Raw genomic sequence first — 21,070 nt, 5'->3', positions numbered from 1 at the left:
TCATTCGCAGCCTGGTTTGAAATGAATTTAAACCACCCTAGTAACTTCCTATGCTTACACATGACATTCAAGGCAGAACCTGCTGTCAGCTTACATGTACATTCTGGTCTCTCCACCACACTGTTTTCTCTCCTCTCCTTGTTTGCCTAGACCCTCCTATTCCGCCAGAAGCCAATCCAGTGTTCACCACAATAGCAACCATCTTGCCTTTGTATAATACTTGAACTTCGTAAAATGATTTCACGTTTCTTATTCCACCATCCAGAAAGGCAACTTTTGTGGCATTCACCCATAAATAATGGTTTGATGTCATTATCAATCAGAGGAACAGAAAAAAATAGTGTGCTGTTTTTCACCTCTCTTTCAGGTTTGATTTTGCAGAGTAGCTGAGATGCTGTTTAGTCTCCTCTTTTTCCCAGCTCTACTGGCCTCAGTAACTGCCTGAAACAGCAGGGCTCCAGGCAAGTATTCAGGCTGATGACCACAGAAATCTGAACAGAATGCCAATTTCCATGCACTCGAGGTGAGCCAGGCGACTCCAGTTCTCAGGAATTGTATGCTCTACCAGGAGACCTGACCCCTTGGCAGCAAAAGCGGCCTGTTTGTCACCACAGTTGCTCAAGGAAGGGCTTCTGAGCTGCAATTTTTCACACCATTAATGCATTGCTTACACCAAGGAGCACAGCTGGCAATCCTGGGGTTGCATTAGAGGCTTTGGTGAGAAGCCTAGAATCTTCTCATCAAGAAGAAAGTGAAAGGTGATTACCAGGACTCTACCGGCTAACTCTGCAGGGAACCACCACTATTTATGTGTTTACCAGAGCCATGCTTCTGACTGTACTGGGGCCCCTGACAAATGGAGGGATTTTTGCATTGCTGTACTTCAGTGGGACTAATAGGATGTCAAAGTCAGCTTTCAATGCCTTTCCTGATGACCCATGCATAATAGCTTCCTGTGCATAGGCCTCAAGTATCCGGGACTCACTTTGCAACTGATGCTTGCAAGTTTCTGGAAATGCTTGTCATTGGAGAACCCCATACGCCCTAAATTTCTACCATGAGTCCTATGGTATTGTTAGTGGTTAAGAGGATTTCCTTTCTAGTTATACTGTCTGGATTCAAATCTCGGCTCCTCCACTTTCTAACTGTAACTTCAGATGAGTTACGCTCTCAGAGCCTCAGCTTCCTTAGCTTTAAAATAGGGATGATAATAGTAACTACTTATGGTGAAGAGTAAATAAGAAAATGAATGTACAGTGACAGGCACCATAAATTATAACTATTTTTTTTTACTTGGTATTTTTTTCTAGGACCCATGCTAGGGTTTCACAAGATAGTAGAAAGAGTAATAGGTAGACATTACAGGAAAAGAGATTTTAATAAAGTATCCCTTACCAGGTGTCAAGCACTGCCACCAAGAGAAGGCATGCCGTCAATAAACACGTATCAAGGACCTACTACGTAAGAGGTACCAGGCTCCAGGTAGATAAGTTGCCTGTCACTGGATGCATTTAAGTGTCGGATGGGCAACCACATGGTGAGAGCAGAAGCCAGCAGTGTGCACCTTCCACCCCAGAAAAGCTTGAAGTTGAGTGGGCTATTCTAGGGGAGCGAGAGTGTTAATCAGATTCCTAGGCTGAATAATCAACTTGCACCCACTTGAATCGATGCAAAATTGCGTATGGGTCCCTTCATTCTGATAGGTGTCTATACTAATAAAGAAGGATAAAAGAGAAGGGGGAGGGGAGAACAGCAGGAAAATTACATAATTGCCTATTCCAAATTGCTTGAAAGTCTTACCTGAAGACACATACATCATAATTAAGGCCTCCAGGTTCCATTTAAGAAAATGCTGGAACAGCTCAATTGCTTTGCTCCCCGGTACTCTTAGAATTTTTCTTGCTGTTGCCATTATTATTTTACTGAGAAGTGTGCATCATTAGTGCAGGCTCTTCAGCATCACAATATGGAAGGGAAACTGCCTCAGCTCCTGGAGCTTCCTTTTCCATTTATATCGACACTTGAAAGGAGAGGTGGGCACAGAAAAGGTGGTGGGTGGGCAGGGACGCTGGGTAAACACGCAAGTCACATTCATACAGTGGGCAGCGCTGCAAGCAAGCACAACCTTTTCCATCTGACGAGTTCCCAACGCCCTCCCCCGAGGACACAGAGAACCTGGGCAATGAGCAGCTGCTAGGCTAAGGAGGTGGCGAGGCAAGCTGACAGCCGAAGCAGAGCATGCGGTTAGTGGGCGAGAATGTACCAGGGGAAGAAAACTGGCAAAGGAAGGAGAGACTTAAAAAGGCCCACAAGTTACATTCTGAGAAGGCAGCCCACCCCAGTAAGCATGCTACAGTATGCTCCCAGATGTCTCCTTTGCGTTATTCATCTACAGCCTCGGTTCTCAAACTTGCACATGTCTGGGAATCACCTGGAAAACTTGCTAAAATGCAGATCCAGAGAGTAGGTATCCGTGGAGCCTGAGATTCTGCATCTCTACTAAGCTCCCACCTAAGTGATGCAGACACTTGATCTACAGAGCACACTTCAAGTAGCCACTACTGAATCGGGAGTTAGCAAACTGCTGCCTGAAGGCCAAATCTGGCCAGTTACCTGCTTTTGTAAATGAAGTGTGATTGAAATGCAGCCAAGCCCAATCATTTACATGTTGTCTAGAGTTACTTTGGCACTGAGAAGGAAAGAGTAGAGTAGCTGTGACTGAGAACTTATGGCCGATAAAGCCTACAAAAGATTTACTATCTGGCCCTTTACAGGAAAATGTTCTGACCCTGTCCAAGGGGATACTGGCACTGAAACTAAATAAAAAATGTGAAATGGTGTTGTGTTAGGCTGAAGAAACTTGTATTATGAATTTTAAAAAATTAGAGAAAAGTTCTCTCTCTGACAACAAAAAAACCAATCATTTTTATAGAGACTTAGAGGAGATTTGCAGTCTATCTGTAAAGAAATTGAAGGAGAAAAAAATTCCAGAATTACACAGTTCTAGAGAAAACACTCTGGTCCTTTAGAAATAGTCTATAAGATGGAAAAGAAGAACGAGTAAAATCTTGTGTGTTGTCCAAAGTTGATCATCAATTAGGTTCAGAAACACAAAAGTTTATGAAGCCATCTTAGACCAGTTGAAAATAACATGCTTCTGTTCTTCTCTACTTCATCATTGGGTTTTTATTTTTGCCATTTTAATTTTTATTGAATTACAGTTGACATACAATATTGTGTTAGTTTCAGGTGTAAAACACAGTGCATCACGGTTTTTTTAGCTGCTAAACGAGTTCTTTTTCTTTAATGGGGAAACAATAGCAACAATTCAGTCTTAATTTCACATGACACAGCACCTTTTCAAAATTATTTTCACTTGCAATATAACATGTGATCTTCACATTAATCCTCCTTATAGGTAAACTAATTCAGTTTGATGCAAAGAAACAGTGATGTAAAGTATTCTCTCAATGAGCTCACAGACAGACAGTTGTAGAAATAAACATCAACATGGTTTAATAAATGCTAGTAGAAGGGTAGAAGGGACACAGGTATGGCTCAGAGAAGGGCATGGGCTGCAGAGGGCTGCCATTTCGGAGTTCACCTTATAGGTCTTTAAACTGAGGGAGGAGCTTATAAGGAATGAGATGATTGCCACCACAAAAATGGTAACAAATCAAAATCTGAAAGAAAAAGAAATGTCAACCGTAGCATTATACAGAGAATATTCTTATGAGGTAGAAATTCTCCTCACATTGGAAATAAGAAAACTGAGGCTCGGAAGCAAGAGATTAATTACTGAAGGTAGAATTCATACTAAAGTCTTCTAACTCCAAACATTGGTTCTTTCTACTGCTATATTAGCTTTTCAAAGACAATTTTTTTTCCAAGGGTGATGAGGTAATATGGGATTATTTATCAAAGTTATGATGATAATGATGACCAACATTTATATGTGTTTTCTTTGTGCCAAACCCCCTCTTTCAAAGAACTAGCACCAACAGATGGATGTTATATATGAATAGATTTTAGCTCAATGTAATTAAAATCTTTCAAATCTTTGGAGCTGTCCAGCAAAAGAAAAGGTTATATCATTAAATAATGAGCTCTCTCTTTCTTTAAGGGAAAAGTACCTACAATGAAGCTGAATTCACAAGTGGTTTTGCAGTAGAGACTGCTTTGTGTCGGTTAAAAAGTCTAGAATCCCCTCCAAATCTCTATCTCCTCTCAAAAGGCCACGGAATTTCCAAAGGTCACATAGTTATTCAGTGGCTCAGCCTAAGCTAGAACCTACATTTCCCACTTCTCTTTCCTCTACCTCCCTCTCCAATAGGACTATTAATATCAGATGTAAGTGATGGGATGACTAATGAAGAACCTAGCATTGACCCAGTGGTGTGTTCATAAATGTTTGACAACTGTCTCCAGGGAAAAAGAAACGGCCCTGATTTCCACTGTTTCTTGATTTCCATGGTATAAATACTCTCACCATGGCCAATTTCAAGCTACAGCATGAGGCACTGAATTTAGAATGGGAAAACCCGCAAACATTCAGCATGCTTGTGAGCTGGTAAGTGCCAGCTCCAACATTACTAGCCCTCTAAACGCAAATGGGGGCTCCTCTTCATGTAGAATAAAAGATCACTATCCTTTTACATAGAGGTACCCAGAAAATCAAACTATGATTCTCTCTGGGTAAAAGATACACACACACACACACACACACACACACACATATGTAATTTTTCAACTCTATATTCTTTTATTCTCCTTCCTGAGTCATTCACCTCTCTTGGGTCCCTCTAGTTGCCCTATGAGTAATATTTGAAAGGTTACAGAAATGGTCAATTCACTGAAGATAAAAACTGTGTCCTCTGATATTAAGAAGGTTTTCAAAACAAGGATTTTTTTGCACAATAAAACTTGTCATGGCACAAATCCACTGACACACTAACCATATAGAATAGTTTATTGCCTGCCACTGCAAGCTTTTCTTAGATTTTGTTTTTGTATCCAAATTTTTAATGATTTTGGGTGGTGATTATTTTCATGCAAGTTATAAGAGGACGTGATATAATTTGGGGAATATGTAGAGACTCTATGTCTTCATTTGCCTTTGGAAAATGAAGTGAAAATACTGCTACTTAAATAAATAAACTCTAACACCTGAAAAAAAAAAAAAAAAGAACCTAGCATTGTATTCCCAGAAGTGAAATGGAGGTCAGTATAGACAATAATATATAAATAGTCATAATTCTCAGTGGAACCCTATGAGGGCCTTACTGAGCCTCATTCGAGCAACTGGGAGATTTCCTTATTTCCTCAGACAAGAAGATAACATTGTCCAATTACTTTTTTGTTCCAGTTAGAATTGTTCTTGAGTTTTCAGGTACCACTCAAATAGCATACATTATGCTTAGGCCATATTTGCTACTTTTTTCTAATTCAGATACCATTACACATAGCTTCCTATATCACAGCGATTTAGCTATGAAATATGTATGAGGAAGCTGAGTGAGTATGAAACAAGCTACAGTGAAACCCTAGGGGATGATGTGGTCTTTTATTATACAGCATATTGTAATATTTTACAATACCAGGGATTTGGTCACGTGTTTTCTTTATGGAATGACCTGTCAACCCAAGCAACTATACAATGTAATTCAAAAAGCACTTACTGCACATCCCAACTCTGAGCCTAGTTCCCCACTAGGCACGTGAGTAAAAGAAAAGTATTCTACAATGAGCTTGGTACTGTAATCTGAAGGGATTTTACACTCATGGAGACTTATTTGCAAGCATGCAACCAAGTGCTAAAGAAATATGTAGCATATTCTAAAATAGAGGGCCAGAGGGGTACCTTCAAGACAGCGGAGGAGTGAGAGGTGGAGATCCCCTTCCTCCACACAAATACATCAAAAATACATCTACATATGGAACATCTCCTACAGCACACCTACTGAATGCTGGCAGAAGACCTCAGACTTCCCAAAAGATGCCTGAGGGCGACCCACACACAGAGGCAGGGCCAAATCCAAAGATGAACCCCAGGAGCTGAGCAAACAAAGAAGAGAAAGGGAAATTTCTCCCAGCAGCCTCAGGAGCAGCGGATTAAATCCCCACAATCAACTTGATGTACCCTGCATCTGTGGAATACCTGAATAGACAATGAATCATCCCAGAATTGAGGTGGTGGATTTTAGGAGCAATTGTAGACTTGGGGTTTGCTGTCTGTGACTGACTTCTTTCTAATTTTTATGTTTATCTTAGTACAGTTTTCAGTGTGTGTTATCATCGGTGGATTTGTTTATTGGTTTGGTTGCTGTCTTCTTTTTATTATTATTATTACTTTTTATTTTAATATTTTTTAAAATATTTTTATTTATTTATTTTCTTTCTTTCTTTTTTTCTCCCTTTTCTTCTGAGCCGTGTGACTGACAGGGTCTTGGTGCTCCAGCCTGGTGTCAGGTGTGAGCCTCTGAGGTGGGAGAGCCGAGTTTAGGACACTGGACCACCAGAGACCTCATAACCCCACATAATACCAATCAGCGAGAGTTCTCCCAGAGATCTCTGTCTCAACGCCAAGACCCAGCTCTACCCAACGGCCAGCAAGTTCCAGTGCTGGATGCCCCATGCCAAACAACTAGCAAGACAGGAACACAACCCTACCCATTAGCAGAGAGGCTGCCTAAAATCATACAAAGTTCACAGACACACCAAAACACACCACCGGACATGGCCCTGCCCAGCAAAAAGACAAGATCCAGCCCCACCCACCAGAACACAGGCACAAGTCCCCTCCACCAGGAAGCCTACACAAGCTACTGAACCAACCTTACCTACTGGGGGCAGATACCAAAAACAATGGGACTTACAAACATGCAGCCTACAAAAAGGAGACACCAAACACAGTAAGTTAAACAAAATGAGAAGACAGAGAAATATGCAGCAGATGAAGCAGCAAGGTAAAAACCCACCAGACCTAACAAATGAAGAGGAAACAGGCAGTCTTCCAGAAAAAGAATTCAGAATAATGATAGTAAAGATGATCCAAAATCTTGGAAACAGAATGGAGAAAATACAAGAAACGTTTAACAAGGACCGAGAAGAACTAAAGAGCAAACAAACAGTGATAAACAACACACTAAATGAAATTTAAAATACTCTAGAATGGACCAATAGCAGAATAACGGAGGCAGAAGAATAGAAACGTGACCTGGAGGATAAAATAGTGGAAATAACTACTGCAGAGCAGAATAAAAAGAATGAAAAGAATTGAGGACAGACTCAGAGACCTCTGAAACAACATTAAATGCACCAACATTCAAATTATAGGGGTCCCAGAAGAAGAATAGAAAAAGAAAGGGACTGAGAAAATACTTGAAGAGATTATAGTTGAAAACTTTCCTAATATGGGAAAGGAAAGAGTTAATCAAGTCCAGGAAGCACAGAGAGTCCCATATAGGATAAATCCAAGGAGCAACACGCCAAGATACATATTAATCAAACCATCAAAAATTAAATACAAAGAAAAAATATTAAAAGCAGCAAGGGAAAAACAACAAATAACATACAAGGGAATCCCCATAAGGTTAACAGTTGATCTTTCAGCAGAAACTCTGCAAGCCAGAAGGGAGTGGAGGACATATTTAAAGTGATGAAAGGGAAAAACCTACAACCAAGATTACTCTACACAGCAAGGATCTCATTCAGATTTGATGGAGAAATTAAAACCTTTACAGACAAGCAAAAGCTAAGAGAATTTTTACAACAAATGCTAAAGGAACTTCTCTAGGCAGGAAACACAAGAGAAGGAAAGCACCTACAATAACAAACCCAGAACAATTAAGAAAATGGTAATAGGAACATACATATCGATAACTACCTTAAATATAAATGGATTAAATGCTCCAACCAAAAGACACAGACTGGCTGAATGCATACAAAAACAAGACCCATATATATGCTGTCTACAAGAGACCCACTTCAGACCTAGGGACACATACAGACTGAAAGTGAGGGGATGGAAAAGATATTCCATGCAAATGGAAACCAAACCAAAGGTGGAGTAGCAATTCTCGTAACAGACAAAGTAGAATTTAAAACAAAGACTATTACAAGAGACAAAGAAGAACACTACATGATGAGCAAGGGATCAATCCAAGAAGAAGATATAACAATTGTAAATATGTATGCACCCAACATAGGAGCACCTCAATACATAAGGCAAATACTAACAGCCATAAAAGGGGAAATCGACAGTAACACCACCATAGTAGGGGACTTTAACACCCCACTTTCACCAATGGACAGATCATCCAAAATGAAAATAAATAAGGAAACACAAGCTTTAAATGATACATTAAACAAGATGGACTTAATTGATACTTATAGGACATTCCATCCAAAAATAACAGAATACACTTTCTTCTCAAATGCTTATTCTCCAGGATATCATATCTTGGCTCACAAATCAAGCCTTGGTAGATTTAAGAAAATTGAAATCGTATCAAGTATCTTTTCTGACCACAACTCTATGAGACTAGATATCAATTACAGGAAAAAATCCGTAAAAAATACAAACACATGGAGGCTAAACAATACACTACTTAATAACCAAGATATCACTGAAGAAATCAAAGAGGAAATCAAAAAATACCTAGAAACAAATGACAATGAAAACAGAACGACCCAAAACCTATGGGATGCAGCAAAAGCAGTTCTAAGAGGGAATTTTATAGCAATACAATCCTACCTTAAGAAACAAGAATCATCTCAAATAAACAACCTAACTTTACACCTAAAGCAATTAGAGAAAGAAGAACAAAAAAACCCCAAAGTTAGCAGAAGGAAAGACATCATAAAGATCAGATCAGAAATACATGAAAAAGAAATGAAGGAAAGGATAGCAAAGATCAATAAAACTAAAAGCTGGTTCTTTGATAAGATAAACAAAATTGATACACCATTAGCCAGACTCATCAAGAAAAAAAGGGAGAAGACTAAAATCAATAGAATTAGAAATGAAAAACGAGAAGTAACAACTGACACTACAGAAATACAAAGGATCATGAGAGATTACTACAAGCAAGAATATGCCAATAAAATGGACAACCTGGAAGAAATGGACAAATTCTTAGAAATGCACAACCTTCCGAGACTGAACTGGGAAGAAATAGAAAATATGAACAGACCAATCGCAAGCACTGAAATTGAAACTGTGATTAAAAATCTTCCACAAACAGAAGCCCAGGACCAGATGGCTTCACAGGCGAATTCTATCAAACATTTAGAGAAGAGCTAACACCTATCCTTCTCAAACTCTTCCAAAATATAGCAGAGGGAGGAACACTCCCAAACTCATTCTACGAGGCCACCATCACCCTGATACCAAAACCAGACAATGATGTCACAAAGAAAGAAAACTACAGGCCAATATCACTGATGAACATAGATTCAAAAATTCTCAACAAAATACTAGCAAACAGAATCCAACAGCACATTAAAAGGATCATACACCATGATCAAGTGGGGTTTATCCCAGGAATGCAAGGATTCTTCAATATACGCAAATCAATCAATGGGATACACCATATTAACAAATTGAAGGAGAAAAACCATGTGATCATCTCAATAGATGCAGAGAAATCTTTTGACAAAATTCAACACCCATTTATGATAAAAACACTCCAGAAAGTGGGCACAGAGGGAACTTACCTCAACATAATAAAGGCCATATATGACAAACCCACAGCCAACATTGTCCTCAATGGTGAAAAACTGAAACCATTTCCACTAAGATCAGGAACAAGACAAGGTTGTCCACTCTCACCCTTATTATTCAACATAGTTTTGGAAGTGTTAGCCACAGCAATCAGAGAAGAAAAAGAAATAAAAGGAATCCAAATCGGAAGAGAAGAATTAGAGCTGTCACTGTTTGCAGATGACATCATACTATACATAGAGAATCCTAAAGATGCTCCCAGAAAACTACTACAGCTAATCAATGAATTTGGTAAAGTAGCAGGATACAAAATTAATGCACAGAAATCTCTTGCATTCCTATACACTAATGATGAAAAATCTGAAAGTGAAATTAAGAAAACACTCCCATTTACCACTGCAACAAAAAGAATAAAATACCTAGGAATAAACCTACCTAAGGAGACAAAAGACCCATATGTGGAAAACTATAAGACACTGATGAAAGAAATTAAAGATGATACAAACAGATGGAGAGATATACCATGTTCTTGGATTGGAAGAATCAACATTGTGAAAATGACTATACTACCCAAAGCTATCTACAGATTCAACGCAATCCCTATCAAATTACCAATGGCATTTTTCACAGAACTAGAAGAAAAATTTTCACAATTTGTATGGAAACACAAAAGACTCCGAATAGCCAAAGCAATCTTGAGAAAGAAAAATGGAGCTGGAGGAATCAGGCTCCCTGACTTCAGACTATACTACAAAGCTACAGTAATCAAGACAGTATGGTACTGGCACAAAAACAGAAATACAGATCAATGGAACAAGATAGAAAGCCCAGAGATAAACCCACGCACATATGGTCACCTTATCTTTGATAAAGGAGGCAAGAATATACAGTGGAGAAAAGACAGCCTCTTCAATAAGTGGTGCTGGAAAAACTGGACAGCTACATGTAAAAGAATGAAATTAGAACACTCCTTAACACCATACACAAAAATAAACTCAAAATGGATTAAAGACCTAAAAGTAAGGCCAGACACTATCAAACTCTTAGATGAAAACATAGGCAGAACACTCTATAACATAAATCACAGCAAGATCCTTTTTGATCCACCTCCTAGAGAAATGGAAATAAAAAACAAAAATAAACAAATGGGACCTAATGAAACTTAAACACTTTTGCACAGCGAAGGAAAACATAAACAAGACCAAAAGACAACCCTCAGAATGGGAAAAAATATTTGCAAATGAAGCAACTGACAAAGGATTACTCTCCAAAATTTACAAGCAGCTTATGAAGCTCAATATCAAAAAAACAAACAACCCAATCCAAAAATGGGCAGAAGACCTAAACAGACATTTCTCCAAAGAAGATATACAGATTGCTGTATTTCATACAGCATGAAAGAATGCTCAGCATCATTAATCATTAGAGAAATGAAAATCAAAACTACAATGAGATATCATCTCACACTGGTCAGAATGGCCATCATCAAAAAATCTACAAACAATAAATACTGGAGAGGGTGTGGAGAAAAGGGAACCCTCTTGCACTGTTGATGGGAATGTAAATTGATACAGCCACTATGGAGAACAGTATGGAGGTTCCTTAAAAAACTAAAAATAGAACTACCATATGCCCCAGCAGTCCCACTACTGGGCATATACCCTGAGAAAACCGTAATTCAAAAAGAGTCATGTACCACAATGTTCATTGCAGCTCTATTTACAATAGCCAGGACATGGAAGCAACCTAAGTGTCTATCGACAGATGAATGGATAAAGAAGATGTGGCACATATATACGATGGAATATTACTCAGCCATAAAAAGAAATGAAATTGAGTTATTTGCAGTGAGGTGGATGGACCTAGAGTCCATCATAGAGGGTGAAGTAAGTCAGAGAAAAACACATACCATATGCTAACACATATATCTGGAATCTAAAAAAAAAATTGGTTCTGAAGAACCTAGGGCAGGACAGGAATAAAGATGCAGATGTAGAAAATGGACTTGAGGACATGGGGAGGGGGAAGGGTAAGCTGGGATGAAGTGAGAGAGTGGCATGCACATATATACACTACCAAATGTAAAACAGATAGCTAGTGGGAAGCAGCTGCATAGCACAGGGAGATCAGCTCAGTGCTTTGTTACCACCTAGAGGGGTGGGATAGGGAGGGTGGGAGGGAGACACAAGAGGGAGGGGATATGGGGACATATGTATACATGTAGCTGATTCACTTTGTGATACAGCAGAAACTTACACACCATTGTAAAGCAATTATACTCCAATAACGATGTTAAAAAAATAAAATAAAATAAAATAGAGGGGCAAAAGACATAGAAGAGATAATAAGTACCACAGAAGGGGATAATATATTGAATGGGAATTTTAATAACAATTTTCATGTTTCAGCCACGTTATAGATTGACTAGAGTACCCCTGATAATCAATTAATTTCTTTTTTACTGACAGCCACCCATATGTGCCTCCGCTGTCAGGCCACATAATCAGGATACAAGAACCATGCCCATCTGAATGAGATTAGCTGATCTACTGTGGCTATGTTATGATGTCAATCCTCATTCCCGGTAATGCTTCTATAATGCAAAGCCTAACGATTTTTATTTTCTTTAACCTGCGTAGTCTCCAGAGGTGGTGCATCTGATTCGGCCTCTCAAGTAAGGAAAACAGTGTGGTTTGGAGGTCAGCACAGCAGGTTAGAAAGCAGTAGAAGCAGCTGTGCTGCCAAACAAAGTGCTTAAGATTCTTTTGAAAGTGACTCTAGTTTGAGTGTCAGGAAAAAATGAAATCAAAGGTACTGGTAGTCCTCACCCACGCGCTAAATATAGATTTTCCTAAGTTAGTCAAACACAGATCTAAGAGCTGGTTTATCTTGAGATTAATCTCCAATGAGAAGTTAATGTTTAATTAATTTTAATCAAGTTAAGAGGTGGTAGATATGCTCCTTTTCTTTTTGTTTAATTAAAATCCAATTACAGAGATCATTCATTCACTCATTTACTCACTTTGCAAATATTTGTTTAACCATCTAAAGCCTTCTTTTTTAAACTAAAGCAAAATTCATGAGCCAAGTCCATGTTTCATTAATTTTCTTAATGTTAAACATTTACCTAATTCCATAGTGGTATCACTCTTGCCTTGAGTATTTGAAGAACTTTACATCAAAAATATTTGCCACCTGTAACCACTTTCTATTTAGCAACAATGCCAAATCAGTGCCTCTGGAATTCTAAATAACTTTGACATAATGAAGCAGAATTATAGATTACTTTCACCTTTAGGCTGGAAAACTTTCACCAACTAACAAATGGGCTTTGTCCTTCAATCGGTAATTTAATCCTCATTACGGCCGACTGTTATTTTTTTGTTCCTCAAGATCAGTGGCTCTCAGCCTTGCCTGTACTTTGGAATCACCTGGACAACTTTAAAAGTTACTGATACCTCGTGTTCACTCCTGGACAGACCGATTCAATTGGTCTGGGGTCAGGCCAGATTTTAAGTACCCTACATGTTTCACACGTGCAGCCAGGCTTGAGAACCACCACTCTAAATTATGATTCAACACCCCTCATGGTTACTGAGTAAAGTTCAGAATCCCTAACATGGTTTGTGGTTGCCCTCAGAGATCTGGCCTCCACATCTATCTCGCCCCCTTCTCCCAGCCCCTCAGCAGTGTGCTTTCCAAGTGGCAGGTATTCAAACCTCCATTCAATTCTTATACTGGTCTTAGATAAATAAGTACCAAGTTCCTTTGCTGGAACACTCTTCCCCCCACCTCTTCCTCTGGCCACTTTCTACTGGTCTTTAGTTTGGGTTGAAGTGTCACTTCCTTAAGTACAACATGTTGACCCTACCCTATGACTTTCATCCTGAAACAGGCTTCCCTGCCAAACCTAACACCTGACATGATCATCATGGAAACTGCAGGGGTGCTGAGGACAGGAAGCTTGCCAGCATGGTATCTGGTACATAATAGGAGCTCAGTCACTATGTGTTACTGAATCAATCAGGGGCCAGTCAGGAACAAGAAACCACACCAGGAATATGAACAGGAAAAAATGTATATAAAATATTCTTAACTAGTGAAAAGTAACTATTAAATGGGCTAAAGGGGACTCATAGCAAATGTTGGGAGCAATTACAACCCTAGGTGCAAGACAGTACCCCCAGAAAGAAACTCCAAAATATGGAGGAGTACCAACTCACTCTTGAGGGCGAGATTTAGACCTCATGGGAGAGGGTCCAACTGCAGCCTGCTGAATAGCAGAGAACTTCACTGGGTGTTGTGGGCCAGAGCTGAGCTGCAGGAGGTCAAGTGGTAGAGTTTGGTGAAGTTCATGGGGGTGCCATGGGGTAAAGCTGGTCCATTGGAAGCTGCCCACGGGAGTGCCAATAGACTGCAGTTGGTGTGCAGGAAGACTTCTACCAAGTGCAGGAGAATATAACTGGAAATAAAAGCCACTGGACCACCCACTCACCGCTAGCAGCTGGGCCGCTGAAGGAAGAAGAGAAAAGCACACAGGAAAAGCCTCATTCTTTGCTCTGCCGCAGCGTCCCTCTAGCCCCCTCTATTGACAAAACCTAACACAGAACCAGCTCTCAAAGGTAAAGTGTTTACAGTATTCACACCACATCACAAATCACAAAGAGCAGCAGATTTGGAGCCAAGAGGCAATCATTTGACAACTAGCACTGTTATTTATAAATAGATAGATACATACATACATGCAAACATAGAATTATAAAGATATAAATAAATATCTCCAGTGAAAACAAAGAGAATATGAATCCCTTCACAAAGGTAAGAACCAACAGCATACTCAAAAGGAAAGATGAAAGCTTGATATTCACTTTCTCTTATTACATTTCTTTTTATTCCTTTTTTTCTCCTATTCACAGTTCAAAGCCCATACCATACTGATGATTGCCATTTCATCTACCCCTATTACAGTTGTACCTCTCTCTTCATAAATCTGAAAAGCCATGTAACTTGAACGAAGGCAAATCTTAGATTAGAAATTTGGTGGTTTTGTTTATCTGCAATACGATCATTAAATCCCTTCAGTTCCACTTTTCAGGAGATTCTGGTAGCTATTTGCAAGCAGTGAGACAGTATAAACCAGAGAAAATAAATTAATCAGGATATTGCTTGTCATACTCTCATATCATTAAGGATGTTTGAGTGCCAAATGAAAGCTTTGATGCAAAAATTAGAGCACAGTATTGCAAGATTCTTTTGACCCTTCATCTGTGCTTGTAACTTCTATGCAACATCAACTGTGGCAAAGAATCATTAGTCTTCTGCTATATTTAAACTTCTGGTTTATTTAATAAGCAAATAGTGAAAATAAAATGCACATAGCAGAAAGATGCTCTTTAGCTGGTGTCAGGGACTGAATAAATAACCATCAATCCTAGCCTGTCCTTTCTTACAATCAAGTACTTGACTCAGAATCAAGTGACTTTCTGAAAGCAATTAAATTTCCTTAAAAATACTCATACATTTCTGGGGGTACAATTAACGGCACATTCCTTTTGGAAACCTTTCTAAAGAACAATTAAGCAATATGCATAAATAAGGAAATAACCTGATCTATAGAAAAAGCTTTATTCTAAAGATATCTGCCATGCAATATTTATAAGCTACTCCCATCCCAGCAAAGAAACCAAATGACTAACAAGAGGAGAACTGCGGTACCATCTCATGATAGACAGTCATGCAAGCATTAAGAATGTTATGTAAATGACTTTGAAACAACACAAGGAAATGATTATTTTATAATAATCTTGTGTTAAATGACAGAAAGTGGATACAAAATCATGTCCCATCACAACCAAAAAGTTCATGGGAGAAAGCCTGAAAGGCTAGGATAATTTTCTAGAAATAGAAATACGAGATAAAAAAAAAAATGAAGTAAATTAAAAATTTTGGTAGATTGCCAGACTGTCCTCCCAAAAGATGTGCACTACATTTACTTTTCCACTAACAATTTTGCTTTAAAGCTTTCTGAGTCCAGTCAGAGATAGCACCAATACTTAGATAAATTGCATAAGGACAGTATAATTATCTATTTTGTATATAGCTCCCATATTTCCTGAGAGTAAAAGATCATGCTTGGGATAACAAGCTGTGTTTAATTCATCCAATCACTGTATTCAGTTGAGCCAATATATGAACAAATTGCTAAATGAGAAGCTGTGGGGGACACAAAGTTAAACCAGAACTGAATTCTACCCTTAAATAACTTAGTCTCATACTCATTAATAACGATGAAACTAGGTAGATAAGTATCACCAGGGAGGTAAGGAGCCTATGATTTGGGGAGTGACTAGACAGGCAGTGGGTAGTGGCCACTCTGGAGGGGATCCTGGAAAATCTCTTGCTGGAAATGCAAAGGAAATCATGGCAGAGCCTGAAGGGTGCAGTTCTACATTCACTATTTTTTTTTTTTGAAACTGATAATCCTCCTCCAGAGACACTCAAATTCTGGAATACTTTCCACTGCCCGCCTTTCTATCAGAAGATGACACAGGCTTCACAAGCTTACATTTACTGAGCAACTAACAGACTCCAGACAGTGTACTTGATTCTAGGAATACACACATTAAAATTAAAAGATGAGATACAATAAGATTTAAAAAAACAAAATGTTCCTAATCTTAAGGTGTTTACACTTACACTCTAGTGAAAGAAAAAGCCAAATAATCAGAAATCAAAATTTGGTCTGAGTAAATATCTAAGAATGGAAGAGCTGAATCATACGGTAGAGGTCTGTTTAACTTTTTAAGAAATGTCCAAACTGCTTTCTAATCACTGTGTAGTAATAACTTGTTTTGATTTAAATTTTCTCTAATGACCAGTGATGTTGAGCACCTTCTCACGTGCTTTTCCATGGGCTTATTTGTCATCTTCATATCTTACTCTGTTCAAATCTTTTTTTCATTCCTTATTGGTTTATTTTCCTACTACTGAGTTTTAAGGGGTCTTTATATATTCTCGATAAAAGTCCTTTTTCAGATATATGCTTTGCAATTATCTTCTCCTCATCCATGGCTTATCACTCTTTGAACATGTACATGAATGTTCACAGCAGCTTTGCTTGTACCAGAATAGAAACAGTACAAATGTCCATTAACAGGTGAATGGATAAACAAACTGTGGCATATCCATACAATGGAATACTCAGCAATAAAAAGTAATAAAATATTAATATACACAACATTGATGAATCTCAAAATAATTATGCTGAGTGAAAGGAGCCAAATTAAAAAAAAACAATAATCCATAGTAAATGATTCTATTTATATAAAATTCTCAAAAATTCGGACTAGTCTACAGTGACAGAAAGCAGATCAGTGGTTGCTTGCGGAGGCCAGGGTTGGGTAAGGGGCAGGGAGGGACTGCCAGGAGGGATTCCAAAGGGGCCTAACGAAAGTTTTGGAAGGAATGGATATGTTGATTGACATAATTATGGAGATGGTTTTACAGGATATGCAGACAGCAAAACTTAGATTGTACAAGTTACATATGTACATCCATTGTATCTCAAAACTATTAAAATGCAATGTGGGAAACGTGACAATATAGTAATCACAAGTTGTTAAAGAAGCTCAGAGAAAGGGCACCTACTCTTAACTCATGGGTCCCGGGAGGCTTCCAAAAAGAAAGACACCCACCCAAGCTGAGCCCTGCAGAAAGGAGTAGGATACGAAGATCGTGCGTGCCACCGCTCCACACCCTGAGCTCCAACAGACCTTATCTTCATTCACAGCATTCTGTCCACTTGAGTCTACAAGTCAAATTTCCAACAAAGTACCCTAAGCAGGGAATGCTCATTTAATAGTCATGGGATGAGAGGTAAAATGTATTTGTCATCCCCACAATAGGAATTATTCTGGTAAAGAAGGAATTCAAGGATATTCTGTTTCAGTTCTGGCTCTCACTTTTCCCATCACAAAACCTAAGCTGGTTGATCACAGGATCACAGCTGCTTCTAGGGACTCCACAAACAGCACCTCATCTGGTTGGATTTCCTGGTGGAGCCTAAAGCGGGAATTCTCCCACAAGTCACGGATGGAGGGTGCCCTTAGGAGATGGGGAGCAAGGAAGCAGGGCAGAGAGGGAGAGCAACTGAGCAAAGGCGGCCTCAGCAGGAGCCCCGTATTAGCCTCAGCCCACAGGAATTCTGGAGCAAACGCTGCACAGCAAAGCCCCTCTTACCTTTGTATCCTGGGTTAACCAGTCACTGGCTGAGGGCTGAGGGCTGAGGGGTGTGTGTGTTGGGAGGGGACGTGGGTCTGAAAGGGCAGTAACTTTCCCAGCAAGATGGCAGAGGGAGAAGGGGGTCTGGGAGCTGTTAGAAACCACCACTGAGGGCAGCTGGGGAAGGAGAACCAGACTGAAAAGGGAGATCTGGGCTGGACACCAAGCTTTTCCCATAGAAACTCACTCTTTTTCCCTTTCTTCTCATACTCTCATCACTACACTTTAGAACAGGGATCCTGAATTTAAATGCCTACAGGAAGAGGCATGGAAATGAAGGAGATGGCTGTAGGTACAGAGAAATATTTCTCTACTGTAAGAATTAAAAATACACAGCCATCATAAATAAGACTCAGGGGAACCTGGCATCAGGGAGAGAGTAGGGAGAGGTAGAGACTAGCTAGCTGGAGAGCAAACTCAGCCCTGGCCTGTGTTTTCATGTAGGAATCCAGCATTGGTAGGTCTTCCAAGTGTTTATGAAAAGCCAACAATCTTTATTTTAACGTAAAAGGTCCCCAATTTCTGACTGTTGGCCCCAATTAAGAAAAATTATAATCATCTAAAAAACATTGTTTCCAGGTCAGAGTTGACCCATGGGTAACCAATATGAAACCTCAACTTTAGGAAAATAATAAAAATATAGGTTACCCTCCACAAAGTTTCCCACATTTGTGGAGTCCAAAATTAATAAGTAGGCAGCAACAAACAAGCATCCTTATTCTACTGCATTATAGAAATCTAAAAATCAGCTATAATGGAATATAAAATGGAGACAAAATATTAGGAAAAGACAAGACCCAAAGTACACCAGAAACTGTCTGCTCACCCAAGGGAAAGTCACAGAGCCATGCAAGCTAAGTTTACGGTGGGATACGAGACCTCTCTGAGAATCCGATTAAAGCCATAGGACTTCTTTTCAGAAACATATGCATAATATGTGGACATGCACACATACAAATTTGCATGCAATGCCTGAGGGTCTGTGGACGCTTTGAAACCCATGGGTGGACCCCAGCTTAAGAGCTCCTGACTTGAGGCAGGGAGGAATAAGACAGAAAAGATGGATCAAGGTGCATCACAGAGGAAAGGAACGGCAGTTTCTTCTACTTCTCACAAAGAAAGGCATGAACAGCTGGTTTCAAAAAGCTTCCAGGAACGTAAGCCCCCTCTGAAGACGTGTCGTCACAAATGGCGAAGATGCTGAAGAATGAGGACAGGGAAGCACCGTGGCTGACGTGCTCAGGGGAGGCCAGGAGAGGATGACTCCGAGAGGTCAAGGCTTCCAACCTCACCAGGGAAGGAAGGACATTCCTGGCTGGTATTTAATAGCGTGGGGAGTTCTGCTTCTTTGGGACGTTGCTGATTTGATGCTTACTTTATTTCCAAAAGTTAAATAATTCAACTCAAATAAATTCTTCGCTAAGATATATTGTTAGGAGTGAGGAGAGAGGAGTCTGGGCCAGCCCCAGCCATGTCTGTGATGTGACACCGATGCTACACTCAGAGGTCATCCTGGCCACCCTGCAAGAGTCACTAATCGATACAGACCAAAGGCTGCTACCAAGCCCGATTCCAAAATCTAGGGCCTGTGTGCATCTTCCCTGGAGACAGAGCAGCGAAACACATCTGATGCAAACTCTGCCACTCACTGGCCGTTACTCTGGATTTTTCCGTGCCTCAATTTTCTATTCTGTAAAATGCAGCTACAGAGACCATAGAACAACAGGTATTTATTCAGTGCAAGGCACAGAGCCCTGGAGAAAGAAAAAAAGGCTGTCTTCCTTCCATGCCAGGGAAATGCACCAGGGCTGGGAAAGCGATGCTGTGACCTGGCTGCCCGGCAAACAGGCCGCTGCCACTGAGGTTGGATGGGGCTTCGCTTGGGTCAGCTTATCTCACGTCAGCCCCTTCCCTTTAAATGTAGGAAGTAAAGCCCTCCTTTTATTTTTAGAGAAAAAGAGACTCCTCCTCACTATCTGGTGTGTCCTCATTCAGACCCAAACATATAGATTTCCTCAGGCTCTTTAATTGCAAAAGCAATTTTAAACTCTGTCAACAGTGACCTTATTAACCCAGATGGTGTTAATCTGCACAGTCCTCTACTTAGCTACAGTGTTTCCTTTGCGTTAAGCAGTGGCTGATTCCTTATTCCAAGTCTCACCATGGTCTGCTCCGAAGACACACTTTCTTACCAGTGACGACCTGCGTGGTATGCAGGTGAGCTCATGAAAATGAAGTGAAATCCCTCAGGAGGTGGAATCATGTAGTTTAAAGAAGCCCATATCCCACACATCTGCCTGTATCCAGAGGGCCAGAGCCATTAAGGAACACGCAATTCACACTGTGTTTCAATATTGCTGTGCTTCTAGGTTGCTTCCCAGTAAATACAACTCCTGACAGTCACCTGTAATTGATTACCTTGCCTGTCCAGCAGCTTCTATTGTTTTTATATACAATGAAACTGAGAACTCGATTCTCAGCAACCTCCCAGGTCTCTTAGAGGCTATTTCATAAAATTAAAGTTTTTCTCCTATAAAAAACTTTTCCCCTAAAAGGACAAGGGTCTGAATCAAGCCCAGCTTGGCGACTGACTGGGAGGCATTGGGCTACGTGTGTTCTGACTGCTTAATGAGCGAGTGAAGATAAAGTAACATTTTTTGAGCACTTACTACAGACAAGTCCATGTCCTGGGGTCTTTATAAATATATATATGTATATATATACATAGGTGACCTTGTCCATTTTTATTCTCATATCCAGCCTCAGAGAAAGGTGCTGCCATCAACATCTTGTGGCACAATGAAGCAATTACCTATCACTGAGCTAGTTAGAAAGAGCACAAGTTCAGGGGCATGCTACTCGCCGTATGACCTAAGACTGAGAGTCAGTCTCCTCACACCTAATATGGAAAAATGAAAGATGCACTGCAGTAGGATTAGTTTAGCTCATGAATGCAGAAGCACATTCAGGCACAGATAGTTCCTTTCTCAGAGATCTCTCTTTCTAGAACTGATGGGCCGTGTGTGGGTGCACATAGTACACGTGAGTCTGAAACCACTGTGCAGA

The sequence above is a fragment of the Balaenoptera physalus genome (genome assembly GCF_965194825.1).
Source record: "Balaenoptera physalus genome assembly, chromosome: 7".
Lineage (NCBI taxonomy): Eukaryota > Metazoa > Chordata > Mammalia > Artiodactyla > Balaenopteridae > Balaenoptera > Balaenoptera physalus.
Note: the sequence above shows the minus strand (reverse complement) of the source record.